We start from the raw sequence: 11,895 nt of genomic DNA, 5'->3' as shown, positions 1-11,895 counted from the left end.
GGCAAAAGCGTAGGGGGAAAAAAGTATAATTTCTCTCACTCAGTGAGTCGCTTGTCTCAACTACGCTATTGTGCAGAGCAGTGATTCTCAAACATTGTGCCGCGAAAGTTTTGAAGTGTGCCGCCAAATTTTAGAAATGCATACAATAAATATTATAACGCTTTTTTTTTTATTACGAGAAAAGTTTAAATTAAAGAAAAATACTTAAATATGTTAACATTATTTTATATTGAAAATAAATATAAACTATTTTACACAGTGAATTATAAGTATTAAAGGAAAATACTTTTAAACTTATCTTATTGTTAGTATACCGCCAAATTTTGAACTCGTTAAAAGTATGCCAAAAAAAAAAAAGGTTGAGAATCACTGGTGTAGAGGTATTCCAAAAGGACTGCCAGAGGTCCTTTGGGGTCCATTAACCTGGCGGCACTTTGGTTGAATTTTGGGACGAAACTTTTGCGCTGAGCTCGAAACACATTGCGCTCTTATGCGCCACCAAGAAAAAATCTAAATTCGCAAAGGAAAAGCCACAATAAGCAATTAAAGTTTTTTCCCGCCAAAAAAAATTTGACCGGATTTGATTGCAACTAACATCATTATGTTCAGTACTCTTTGCGCTCCATTGCGCCACTTTAAAAAATTCTGTAACTTTAATAATTACGGAGATATGGCCATTCAAAAGATCAAAAGAATTTGCCGCAAACCTTGAATTTCGACCCGGGACTTGGTATACAACTAGAGGAGAGCTAGCGCCAGCTAGAACCACAAAAAAAATCTAATAAAATATGCACACATTCAGAAATATAAGGAATTAAAGTGCTAAAAAAAGCATTAACTTAGCGGCACTTTGGTGGAATTTTGGGGAAAAAATTATTGCACCCTGTTCGGAACCCTTTGCGCTCCTATGCGCCACCAATGAAAAAGCTAGCGCCACTAAGGAAAAGCCTCAATTTTCCAGTTGAAGTTACGCGCGAAATTTAAATTCAAATATAAATGGGTCCTATTTACGGGAAAATTGGTGCGGTTTTTTCCAAAATACCTAGCACTAGTATTAGAAAAGCTAGCCCCACACAGAAATTGCCAAAAATTAGCATATTTCTAAAGTAATTTACAAATTACTTAACAGATTTTCCCGCCAACTTACCATTAACTTGGCGGCACTTTGGTGGAATTTTGGGGAAAAAATTATTGCACTCTGTTCGGAACACATTGCGCTCCTATGCGCCACAAAAAAAAAGTTTCTACTTACACTAATAGCTGAGATATTGATAATAAAAGATGCACAGACAGACGTGACCATTAACTTCACGGCACATTGGTGGAGTCTTGGGGAAAAAATTATTGCGCGAAGCTCGAAACACTTAGCAATGCCAATAAAAAGCCAGGTACACACCAGAAATGGTAAAAATTCGCCAATTATACCCCAAATATAACATTAACCGGAAGTGCCCCAAATTGAATTGAAACTCATTCCATTTTGTTCAAGTTAGCTAGCGCCAACATGCGCCACAAAGAGAAATATTGAATTTACACTAATAGCTGAGATATTGATAATTAAAGATGCACTGACTGACATGACCATTAACTTGGCGGCACTTTGGTGGAATTTTGGGGAAAAAATTATTGCACCCTGTTGGGAACACATTGCGCTCCTATGCGCCACCAATGAAAAAGCTAGCGCCACTAAGGAAAAGCTTCAATTTTCCAGTTAAAGTTACGCGCGAAATTTAAATTCAAATATAAATGGGTCCTATTTGCGGGAAAATTGGTGCGGTTTTTTCCAAAATACCTAGCACTAATATTAGAAAAGCTAGCCCCACACAGAAATTGCCAAAAATTAGCATATTTCTAAAGTAATTTACAAATTACTTAACAGATTTTTTATTGTGGCGCATAGGAGCGCAAAGGGTTCCGAACAGGGTGCAATAATTTTTTCCCCAAAATTCCACCAAAGTGCCGCCAAGTTAATGGTAAGTTGGCGGGAAAATCTGTTAAGTAATTTGTAAATTACTTTAGAAATATGCTAATTTTTGGCAATTTCTGTGTGGGGCTAGCTTTTCTAATACTAGTGCTACGTATTTTGGGACAAAACGCACCAATTCGTCCGCAAATAGGAACCATTTATATTTGAATTTAAATTTCGCGCGTAACTTTAACTGGAAAATTGAGGCTTTTCCTTAGTGGCGCTAGCTTTTTCATTGGTGACGCAAAGGAGCGCAATGTGTTCCCAACAGGGTGCAATAATTTCTTCCCCAAAATTCCACCAAAGTGCCGCCAAGTTAATGCTTTTTTTAGCACTTTAATTCCTTATATTTCTGAATGTGTGCATATTTTATTAGATTTTTTTTGTGGTTCTAGCTGGTGCTAGCTCTCCTCTACTTGTATACCAAGTCCCGGGTCGAAATTCAAGGTTTGCGGCAAATTCCTTTGATCTTTTGAATGGCCATATCTCCGTAATTAATAAAGTTACAGAATTTTTTAAAGTGGCGCAATGGAGCGCAAAGAGTACTGAACATAATGATGTTAGTTGCAATCAAACCCGGTCAAATTTTTTTTGGCGGGAAAAAAACTTCAATTGCTTATTGTGGCTTTTCCTTTGCGAATTTAGATTTTTTCTTGGTGGCGCATAAGAGCGCAATGTGTTTCGAGCTCAGCGCAAAAGTTTCGTCCCAAAATTCAACCAAATTGCCGCCAGGTTAATGGACCCGGTTCTTTGGCCACTACTCTTAATCTTAAAATTTTCGAGGATGTGAGGGCCCACAGGCCGTTAGCTTAGCGGCGGGGCTGCCACATTTAGGCCTCTAAGTCTCCTTTTAAGCTCTCCTAGAAGGATCACTTCTTAGGAAAGGTGATCTAGACTGTGTACTAGTTGTACCCTTTATGTTGTGTGTACATGTGCGTGTACTGTTCTGGTGAGTGTACTGCACTTTGGTAACCCATAGGGTCGCTACTCCCCAAGTGCCTGCATGCAACAGATACCCCTTGCGGGTGAAAATATAATTTACCAAATATAAAAGTAATTGTCAACGTTTTTTCTACAAATATGTTGCCTTTTTCAAAGCCTAAAAATGCAGTATAGTTAGTTTTTCATGAAATACAAAAAAAAAAAAATGAAAATGGAAAATCTCAATATATTTTTCAAAAAGATAAGATTTTCATCATAAAACATTTTATCTTAGAAAAACATTTTTGTACAGTGTTTTGAGGCTAGAAAAGACTTCAGGTTTATTGAAACATTGTTGTACAAGCTTAGTATGGACAATAAGATGTAAGAGAATCTCTGTTGTTTATCCTTTTTACGATATTTTATATTTTTGTAAAGATTTAAATTAAGTATTAATTTTTACAGATCAGTTTGTTTTATTAACTACTTAAACATTAATCCATTGCATACATTTTTTTGGTTTAATTTATTTATTGAATTACAGAGTACCAGTACAAATACCAATTAGCACTTTTGAGTTCTATCTACTTGTTCGGAAAGCCATCCAGCGATGACACTCCAGGTATGTAGTGGCAAAATTCAGTCTCCAAGGCAGTCAGTCCACTTTCTTTTCAATTCTCTTAAGTGTTATGTGACTGGGAAGATGAGCTTATGTTTCACCTGAAAGAGTTATGATACTGTGGTAAGTGTGTCAGGTAAGTTTCTATACTTGGTTTTGATTATGTCGGTCACTTTCGGTATGTCTAGTACATTGTGTAAGATGAGGTTTAAGACAAAAAAGAATGTCGCGTCAACAATTGTATTATTTATTAATTATTATTTGTAACTTCTAAAATTATTATCTATTTTGAAATTGATTAAAGATAAGAATGTGATTTAGTCAGTTCTTTAGATCAACATTTAAATTTCCCTTTCAATCATATGGTCAGGGAAAATCTCACTTTTTATCCTTACGTATCTCACTGTTCTTTTTTTTACAGTTGATATTCCATGGGATATGATAAACACATTTAAAAACGTATTTATGAGAACAATCTTTCTTTGATAAACATCATATGACATGTTATCTTTTTGCTTAACAACGTGGGATAGTTTTAACACACCTAAAAATAGTTTTCCTCATCATAAATATTTGATCAATATCCTGTAATTTCCCATGAACCCTATCAATGTGAAAACATGTTGCTGTACTATCTACTATTAAGTTATTGTCTTTTATTAAAATTCTACATCAATTCTATTTATAGTACTTTGTTTTAATCTGTAGAAATAACTCCGAAATAATAAATAATTTTAAAGCTAAATCTTTCTTGATAGAATTAAATTTTATTGTCATAATAGAACAAGAAATAACTAATCATGAATAATTATAAAAGTTCATATATGTTACTCGCAATCAAAAAGCAGCCAACTGCAAATGTATTTTAATACATCAGATCCAATTATCATCCGAATCTAAACGACAACTGACAATACTTGATATTTCTATTTGTGAAACAAATTAATTTAAACCTTGGCAATAGATATCTAATCATTTGAAATTTTACTAAAAACACGGATTCGTGACAATTCATCGGTTTTATTGTAAGGTATTCACTTATTTAATACTCTAAACTTCACTTCCAAAAATCATTTTATTTTCAAAGTCGTTGGGAACTTATATTTTGAGAAGATAGAGTAGAATTTGTTTCAGAAATTGTTTGATCAGTTGACATTGTTTCTAGGAGACATATTTACATTGAAACTCCTATTGTATTAATCTAAATTAATTCTTGTTGGAAGAAATTAGCTCAGAGGATGGCGCATTAGACTACTCCGCGGACGTTCCGGTTTGAGTTCAGTTTGAGTGTATAGCCGATCCATAAATTCTATCTTCCTAATAGCCTCTTACTACTCACCGTCTGGGGTCTGTCTCTGGTCGTGAGGCCATTGTCGCCACAGTCTACGAGGAGGATTTGACGGGAGGGTCAAGTTGGGGATTAAGGTTTATGATCTTTGTCTTGAATTAATTTGGTAGAACTTCATAGCCAAAAAGATGGATCTCAGAAAAAATCGCGACCCTGAAATCTGATTCTTCTTTTGTATTCTTAGCAGCAAAAAATTGAATGCATCTAATTCTGTCTAAAAGCTGTTTTAAGGGCTTACCGATATTACTAATTACCGCTGTTCTCCCGGCTATTTTTATCCGTCTAAGAACCTCACAGTACAAATGTGTAACATATGTTAAGTATTTCACTTCTGTCAATTTTCAAGTTTTATTTTATAGGTTAAAGAAATAATAAAATGATTTTGTAAACATATACTCAGAAATAAACTCATTATGAAAGTGATTGTATTGTGGATAAATACTTAGGAAATAGTGCCACGGTAGCCGAGCGGTTAGAGGCATGACCTTTAAAGCTAATATTATTATGGTACTGGGTTCAATTCCCGGTCTTAGGCCTTGGATTTTATTTTTAATGTTTAAGGCGCTTCAACATTTAAGGTCATTGGCGCCCGGAGCTTTTTTCAGTGCACAGCTGGCCTCCAGACAGTGTTCTCTCGTTACAGACAACACTGTCTATCACCGGACAGTGAGCTGTAAGAAGCTCCTAGGAAGAGAAAATCTAAGGGTCAGCAGCTGGATTCGAACCCGGAACCTCCGCGTGGGAATCCAATACGCTAACCACATAGCTAATCCCTTCCCTGGATTTTATTTAAAAGTTTATTAAAGAAATTTATAGTAAAGTCTGTTTGCTAGTCGCCTCCGTCCACGAAACCTAATTGGTAGTTGGGCGTAAAACTCGCCTGAAAAAATAGGCATTACCTTTACTTAGGAAATTTACGTTCATTATATCTAACTGTTGCCAACAAACACTAATGAGTGAATATCGAATATATATAAAAAAAAGAAAAAAATATGATTCCTATTTAAAATTAAATTCGTTGACATATTATGTAACATTACGCAGGTTGAGCTTCATTCATTTTTTTTTTTTTGCAACAATTAAGTTAATTGACCGCTTAATAAGCTAATTTGCACATCTAAACAAGTTTTCTTTTATACACTCATAGTAAAATCATGTTTTCATTTTGGTTTTTTATTTAAATATAGACTTATTGCATAACAATTATGGTTACTCTTATTTATGCGCTTTCATCATTTTGCTGCGAAAACTATACCAACTTTGGTTTCATGTTACTAAGAAAGTATCATTAGTAATTCTGAATGCTGCACACGGCATTAATTAAACGACCTTCAGTAATCATCTCATTTACATTTGCCCTCATTACCTAGGTATTAATGATATTCCTTTACTGGCGAAGTAAATCGCAGAAGTCCCGGATTTAAGCTTAGATAAGCTTCCTAAGACTCTTTACAGTTCAATGATGGATTCAAGAAGGAACACTCTCCAGAGATTGGCAGTAAACTGAGAAGACTTTAGGCGCCATGACCTTTGATTAAAAAAACCACAAAGCTGTAAACTGATTTTTCCTTTCTACTTGTTGAATTTAATTGTTTCTATTTTCTGCACTTCATAAAGCTTTGCATTTATTTTAATTATGAAAAAAAGATACAATTACTGCTTAAGACAAAAAAGATTTCTAAGCAAACACATCGTTTAATTTTAACATAAAAACTAATGGTTCCAAATTTCGTTTTGCCTTTAAAGAAATGTTTTGATCCACATTTAAAAGGAAGGAGAACAGTTTTTAACGGCTCTTAACTCTTACATAGCTTATTACCAACCTACCTAGAAGTTTAGTGTTGCAAGATACCATCATGTGTTTACAGTGAAATGAGTTCTGGCGGAAGTTCTCCAAACTTCATAACTGCACAACTAAAATCTAAACAGTTTACTGTAAAATCTGAACATTTTCTTATATATTTAAACTCTGAATGCAAAAAAAAAAAACAAAAACAAACAAACGCAGGATTCGTTTTAATCTCTTCAAAAATCTTGTAAACCTCGTCGCTTCACAATTTGGTCGCCCAAAAAAACCTTACCTTTAATGAGTTCAATGCGAGGACAACTTTTTCTTATATGGTTCTAGCCTGTTCTTGTCAAAGTATGTTACTTAATCATAGTTTGGATTCCATCTTTCCATCCGTTATACATTAACGGAAATCATCGCCTCCTCTCTCGAGTGAAAGCAGTATTGCGGCCTTTCTCGTCTTTGCGGAAGCATCTAATCGGGTTTAGCATTTGGATTTTACAATAAAAATTAACAAATAAATAAATAATAAACAACCTAACCACAAATCTTTTATTAAGTCTTACCTGTCTAACCGAAATTTATGTCGTCAAAAAAATCATTTAACCCTATTTTTGGCTGGGAGTCCTCAAGAAAGTATAGTTGGACACATTCTATTTATGTAATAAACCTTTCGATTCACCCATAAAATCTTCTTAAAGACGACTTAACCATCAACTCTCATAATACAATCAAGAGTGCCGACAACTTGCATCTTTGTAGGAACGTTTAAATTTCTTAAGAAAATCATTACAAAAGTTGAAAATTAAAGTGAAACTAAGATTGGCGAGGAATCGGTCAAATAAAAAACAAACTCGTCTTTTTGCCAACGTTTCGATAAAATATATTGTCTTCTTCAGTGCCTGGATATTACAAATACAAAACAATTTACAGAGTCAGTAACATAGAATATCAGTAAAAATCAGTAATACAAAAATAAACAGTAAAATACAATAAATTCTTTATAATTATTGAAACTTACGTGGCTATGCGGGTTGGTTGAGTTACAGAAAACTAAGAGCCAGAACTGGAGAAGCAGGTATAAGGTTATACAGGGTGTCCCAAGCTATATGGATAACGACTTTTTCTCGGAAACTAAGATAGCTAGAAAAAAACTAAAAAATACGTGATCCCTTAGTTTTTTGTTAGGAATCCAAATTTAATTTGTAAATTTTTTTCGGTGCTTCCAGAAGCGAGATACAGGCACCAACTTCATTTTTTCAAATGGGAAGGTGCGGTTTTTATTTCAGAAATAGATTCCTCTATTTTTTTAAAGAAAAATTTACTTGAACGGTTTTTTTCTGTGAGCGATATTTCAGAAGTTATGAATGAAAACATGATTCTTATAGGAAATGTCAAAATGATAATATTATAACGGTTTTTTGATAGAATAAGAAGAAAAGCACTATTTTATTATAAATTTTACTCCTCATTAATATTATAGATCATGCTCGAACTGGCCTCCACCATTAGAGATGCATAGACATGCTCTTTCCTGACAATTTTCCCTTACTGCCAAAGAAATAGATTCGGCTTTAACCGAGTTACGGGCATCTATTATTCTCTGCTTTAGTTCATCTACAGATGCCAACCCGGCTTGATTCTGATACACCTAGATTTAGAAATGCTTCTAGGTAAGCAGAAATAAGGAAAGAAAGAAAAAAGTTATGAATAATCACCTTGTTTTTCAGGTATCCTCAAAGGAAATAGTCCATAGGTGTCAAATCCGGTGAACGAGGTGGCCACTGAATCGCCCCCCGAATTGATATAACACCATCAGGCATGTAAAGAGATATCTCGACAGGCTATTTGATTGGGGTGTTATACCTGAAAAACAAGGTGATTATTCATAACTTTTTTCTTTCTTTCCTTATTTCTGCTTACCTAGAAGCATTTCTAAATGTAGGTGCATCAGAATCAAGCTGGGTTGGCATCTGTAGATGAGCTAAAGCGAAGAATAATAGATGCCTGTAACTCGGTTAAAGCCGAATCTATTTCTTTGGCAGTAAGGGGCAATTGGCAGGAAAGAGCATGTCTATGCATCTCTAATGGTGGAGGCCATTTCGAGCATGATCTGTAATATTAGTGAGGAGTAAAATTTATAATAAAATAGTACTTTTCTTCTTATTCTATCAAAAAACCGTTATAATATTATCTTTTTGGCATTTCTTATAAGAATCATGTTTTCATTCATAACTTGTAAAATATCGCTCACAGAAAAAAACCGTTCAAGTAAATTTTTCTTTAAAAAAATAGAGAAATCTATTTCTGAAATAAAAACCGCACCTTCCCATTTGAAAAAATAAAGTTGGTGCCTGTATCTCGCTTCTGAATGCACCGAAAAAAATTTACAAATTAAATTTGGATTCCTAACAAAAAACTAAGGGAACACGTATTTTTTAGTTTTTTTCTAGCTATCTTAGTTTCCGAGAAAAAGTCGTTATCCATATAGCTTGGGACACCCTGTATATACAGATATTGCGGGACTTACACTTACTTTATTTGACCGATTCCTCGCCAATCTTGAATCCTTAGTTTAACAATTTACGGTTACGAAACCTATATATTCATTAAAGTGAAAGCTGAAAATGGCAGAATACACCTTTTTACTCCTGTTTGTATTCAGAAAATTAACTCTTATTCCATGCCTTATTAAAACTGTCCGGTAGGACAGTTGTATAAGGGTTGATCGTCAAAAACTGCACGAAATAGCGTAACGTTGAAAAACACCCAACTTTGACAATTTTTTTCTCTTTTTCTATAAAAGATAAAATTCCCAAATTTTCTTTAAAATATAGGGCAAACCCTCCTTTATAACTGTAATTTTTTTGCAACAACCCAAATCTAATTGGTTTCCAGAAAAAAGTTGCCGAAAATGAGCAAAAACGGCTTTTTCAAAAAATGTTCTTGTTCTTGTTGTTGTTACCTTTTTTGTAAACTGCGTAGCGCCTAAACGCGCGAACCGATTTTCATGAATGAGGTGTCATTCGATTCGGAATTTTATGTAGATGTGCCTTTTGGGGGTCTCGACGCTGTACACCGAATGGGAGAGGAGTTAGCCCCCTTTATGTAAGGCCCCCTTCAAAATTATTATTACTAATTACTCTGTAAATCTTAGCCCGATTTTGATAAAATTTGGTAGGATGATGGGGTTAGGGCTCCCCTACGTAACATTAAAGCGACGATCTGCTCTTACACTTGTTAAGGGGAAGTATAGCAATCGTTTCAAATTATCGACAAGTGAACCGATTTTCATGAATGAAGTGTCAATCGAATCGAAATTTTGTACAGATTTGAACTTTAAAAGTCTCGACGCCGTGCCTCATAAGGAGGGGAGTTCACCCCACCCAAATAAGGCCCATTCTAAAACTATTATTACCAATATTTCTATATCGCTTAGTCCGATTTTGATAAAATTTAGCACGAAGAAGTGGTTAAAGCTCCTCTACTTGGCTGTGAAGTGCCATCATGCTCTTACACCTACTAAGAGGAAGTATTGCAATCGATAAAATTATCACTGAGTGAACTGATTTACATCAATGAATTGTCGTTCGATTCAAAATCTTTGCTTCTCAGCCTTTTAGGGAGAAGTACTGTAATCGCAGTTTATTTTTCTTACTCCTCTTAAAAGGAAGTACTTAAATCGCAATTTAATTTTGCTATTTACGTACAAATACCTTCCTATTTTATTCAAAACGCTTTCTCAAAAAAATTGTTATTGAGGATGGTTTGTGGGCCGCAACTATAATCATTCTTTAAAAAGATCTCTCCAGTGGTAGTTACGGTAGTAACTTAACACCTTATCAGGTTATAATGATAGAATTGCTTATTCTAAATTTTAAAAAAATCTGTAAAACAGATATGTAACTTTGCAATATAGACAAAAAGGAAAATCTATCCAAAAGGTACAAAAATCTCTTTAACAAAAACTTACAGTTTAAAAAGTTAAGTATAATGGTTGATTAAACGCCAAAAGGTACACAAATCAGCAAGTACCCAACATTTCATTAATACTTCATTGATATTATTTAAGTAATTTTACTGCATTAATTTTCATTAATATTTTTTAGAATTTATTAGATGTCACAGACCCTTATGCTGGCCAGTTCATTCATAATATTTTTTGTTATAATTATGATAAAATGTATATTATAACTTCGTTATTAAATAGGTACTTTATTTTAACTCTATTCCAAATTATTCTTCTGATTTATCTTTAATATGCTTTATTCTGAAGTTGTCACATATATGTACATGCATGTTAAAGTAGAAAAAGACAAAGTTAGAGTCGCCTACTGTTTAAATTTGAATCTCGGAGGATTTAAAACAATATTTTAGTATTGAATTCGTCTTACCGAAATATTCGTGAGCACAAATAACACACAGTTAATAACAAGTAGATTGTGCAACAATAATTATTCATTTCTCAATTGTAATTTAATTTAGTCCCCCTAATTTTATTTATGCATATTTTATTTATTTTATATTACATATATACCTAGAAGAATACCTAGATTGAGAATGTAATTGAAGAAAACTATATTATTTGCGGATAAAGCCAGATTAATTATTACCTATTATTATAAACGTTTGACTACTACATAAAGTAACAATTACATTAATCGAAGAATGAACTTAAACCGTCGATTTTTGTTTAAAAATAAAAATAAATAAATAAAATCATTGATGTATGTTGGTGTAAGCATTTTTTAAAAACAGTTTTTGAATTTTTAGCCTCATATTTTTTTATTTTTTATAACGTTTTCTTTTTAACCTGCAATTAATAGTTTGATTATTATAGATAAATAGATACTACAATCAATCTACAGTGCTACTTGAACATATATTTTGTAGATGAAAATGGCCAGCATAAGGGTCTGTGACATCTAATAAATTCTAAAAAATATTAATGAAAATTAATGCAGTAAAATTACTTAAATAATATCAATGAAGTATTAATGAAATGTTGGGTACTTGCTGATTTGTGTACCTTTTGGCGTTTAATCAACCATTATACTTAACTTTTTAAACTGTAAGTTTTTGTTAAAGAGATATTATAAGTAGATTCTGTTTTTGACTTGCCGTCTACAGTTGTAATTACTGTGGGATTTGCTTTAAAATCTCAATTGCGACATAGGTCGATTTGTACACAGCCTTTTGTAACTATTGAAAGCTCTCTTTTTGAAATGGAATCGCTGTTGAGTGTCAGGAAT

The 11,895-nt window shown here is 33.4% G+C and overlaps 1 long non-coding RNA gene across 2 annotated transcripts; it reads right to left on the bottom strand.

The window, feature by feature from the left end:
- Positions 1 to 3,471: 3,471 nt before the first annotated feature.
- LOC141449592 (uncharacterized) lies at positions 3,472 to 7,970 on the bottom strand. 2 transcript variants are annotated; one of them, XR_012455605.1, is made up of 4 exons: positions 7,665 to 7,970; positions 7,210 to 7,545; positions 6,936 to 7,117; positions 3,472 to 3,607 (listed from the first exon to the last, which is right to left on the bottom strand). It is a non-coding gene; the product is annotated as an uncharacterized lncRNA (long non-coding RNA). The 2 variants fall into 2 exon arrangements; XR_012455604.1 differs by having other exon boundaries at positions 7,210 to 7,970.
- Between the last annotated feature and the right edge of the window lie 3,925 nt (positions 7,971 to 11,895).

This window comes from Rhodnius prolixus, unplaced genomic scaffold (genome assembly GCF_049639745.1).
Source record: "Rhodnius prolixus isolate KJV_2025 unplaced genomic scaffold, Rpr scaffold_2, whole genome shotgun sequence".
NCBI classification, from domain to species: domain Eukaryota; kingdom Metazoa; phylum Arthropoda; class Insecta; order Hemiptera; family Reduviidae; genus Rhodnius; species Rhodnius prolixus.
This window is presented reverse-complemented; position numbering and strand designations above follow the sequence as displayed.